At 37.3% G+C, this 2,844-nt stretch overlaps 1 long non-coding RNA gene across 1 annotated transcript in view; it reads right to left on the reverse strand.

Annotated features, from left to right (window-relative positions):
• Window positions 1–1,531: 1,531 nt before the first annotated feature.
• LOC124667069 overlaps window positions 1,532–2,844 on the reverse strand; it is a 9,456-nt gene continuing 8,143 nt past the window's right edge. The window contains exon 2 of the long non-coding RNA XR_006991145.1: window positions 1,532–1,974. This is a non-coding gene — a long non-coding RNA (uncharacterized LOC124667069). The remainder of the gene's footprint in view (window positions 1,975–2,844) is intronic.

Here is a 2,844-nt window from a genome sequence, read left to right on the forward strand (position 1 = left end):
CTTGTTGGTTCTTTGTACTACTACGGATGAATATCAATGGACTGGTAGACTTTTCGCAAATATTTGTTATCTATTTATCAAGATTTTTTATATTATAGGTATACAAATTTAGTGCCTCGGTACTTGTGGGACGGGTAGTGCAGAGGACCGCATTAGCACGCGAAAAGAACTGGCCAATTGGTGGTAACGGTTGATTTTGGATACAATTTCAGTGTCATGCGATTATCTAATCCTTAAAGTACAGGCTTATGCAGACACAAGAAAGATAAAGGTAAAACTAAGCTTGGGAGTTTTGGTAGGATTCCAAAGTGCGGGAATATATGACAGAAATGGGATTATAATGTCATGTTATCTGGAATTAAGCCAAAACAAATAAGTCTGACAATGTGGATCTAGCACATTCCACTATATGAACAAAATGGTACTCCCTCCGATTCATAATAATTGTCAGGTTTTTAGTTTTAAATTAGCTAAAATTTGAACACTTATTATAGATCGGAGAGAGTAGAAATAACACACTCTGCTTCACTTATCACATAAAGAAGCATATTTCCATCCATAAGTACAAAACGCATGTATAGCAAAATGGCAAAATGACAGTACAGATCATGAAGCATCAGGTGTCATGTACAAGCATGCCATCCGTTTACTTCTAGACATATGAATTAGTAATATATTATAATTGCAAATTTAAAACATTTTATAGTACTACAATACATCTTGCTATTGCTGGCGGCACCAATTGCCTTCAAAAAGGACGGAGTGCATTCCTGTGCTTCTAACATCTGCAGATAAATATGCACGTTGATTTGGATAGGTTCAAGATGTCACAAGTGGATTCAACAAGACAATGAGAAGACAATTGAAAATCTTTTTAGTTCAGGAATATATTGAATTTCTCTAACCTGAATGATCTAGAAATGTAAGAAATAGTGCAAGTTTTTGACATCATGTAGTATTAGCAGGCCAAAGTCGGTGTTTAAGCATAAAACAGGATAATCATAGAGGTTTGATCTGCTACAAACTTAAATGATGATTATTAGTACACAAGGAAGAGTCAGCTGATCACAAAGAAATATATTGTTATTTCCAATACACGGAATTGAGCCCGACAAGAACAAGCTTGTTCCTCTGTACAATGAAAATCACGTAACAAATAAACCGTTGCAAACTGCTTTACTGGTTCTGTTTGATGGTTTAAGGTCAGACTTGGGCTGTCTGAAGTTTTGTGAACAGGCTAAGTTTGGCTAGCATCTGAACGGCTAAACCACACTTGCAGTTCCAGCTGAACATTCTCTCACAGCTTCCCCCTCTCTCGATGTCTAAAGCTCTTTCAGATTCTTCTTCTAAGCTAACAAATAGATTTAAAAAAAGCAGTGCCTAGATATGCAAGATTCCTACCTTGTATGTTCTGCTGAATCTAATGTTGGCATCAAGCAAATTTTTTTTTGCTTTCTTAGCCAATTAGATTTAATTCATCTAGTTCATAACAATCACACCTACCTATCAATTGATGCAAAACATAACCATAGTGGCGTCTAAGAATGGCACATTTCAAATTGTTTGCGCCACTTGGCACTTGCATTACATACATCCATGAACAAGTCAAGAGCCCTAAACTGGATAAGTTTCTTCAGTCAAGGCAAACCGGCACAATTCACTTGACAATACCGAGGATTTCATCCATCATGCAGTATTATCATTATCAAGAGAGCAAAATCAGCCGAGAGCATTCCCGAGCTCTTCGAGATTCTCGAGCTCTTCGACCCTCACTTCCAGAATCGCAACTTCCAGCATGCCTAGGTAAAGCATCCGGAAGAACGGATACGTGGATAGTGCAAGCAAGCCAATCAGTATCCACAGGTTCTTCTTCATGCGCGCCACTGACTTGTCAATATCCTGCAATTTTGCGAGTGCATCCTGCACATACTCCATAGCCTCCCCCACCTCAGTGCGTTCCAGAGAGTTTAGCTGCTGTAGAAATCAAAACAACATGTTATGCGGGGTTTACTAGTTAAATCAGTTTAGTCCATTGACAAACATGCAAGTTATATACTACCTCCATCCCAAAGCTTAATGATTATATTATTTTTAGAAAGTCAAACTATGTCAAGTTTGACTAAGTTTTTACCAAAAATCATTAACATGCAAAATACAAAATTAATATCATTAAATAGATAATGAAATATATTTTTATATATATGGTATCTAAATTAATATAAGCCTTAAGCTTTGGGATGGAGGTTTTTTTTAAGTGAAGCTTTGGGATGGAGGTAGTATGTGGGACTGAAAGAATTTAGGGTTGCAAGTGTGCACGGTTTTAATTTGTAGCTGCCAAGAGTGCTTGGAACCTGAAGAATTGCCTGATTTTATACCTTAAAAAAAGGATGGCCTGATCTTTTCCTTTTGGCTATGTAAATAACCTACTGTTGGTGAAGAACACACACCACAATTGCATATCCAGCTGCAGGTTGGACAACGAGCTTAGGGTTTCAAATTACTCTGCGCCTTTGTGGTCTATTATAGATATGTAAGAAGCAGAGTGACTTAGTTGGCTAAGTTCAATTCAGTTATGGCCATATATCAGTTTTGAATGTGAATTTTTTGATTAGTTGATCAATTTAATCTATATGGGCTTGAAGGAGCCACAAAATGAACAGGGCAAAAATGGAGAGCAGCAAGGTCCTTACTGTAAAGATCATCATGAGGACACATGTATGCAACTTATTGGGCATAGTGAAATTGAGGGTTAACTGGAGATGTGCTCCGTCTTAATAATTTGTATCTGCTGAGGGCGATTTGGTTATAAAGCATGACCTGATTGGCTATGGAAATATATAACCT

This window comes from Lolium rigidum, chromosome 6 (genome assembly GCF_022539505.1).
Source record: "Lolium rigidum isolate FL_2022 chromosome 6, APGP_CSIRO_Lrig_0.1, whole genome shotgun sequence".
Classification (NCBI taxonomy): domain Eukaryota; kingdom Viridiplantae; phylum Streptophyta; class Magnoliopsida; order Poales; family Poaceae; genus Lolium; species Lolium rigidum.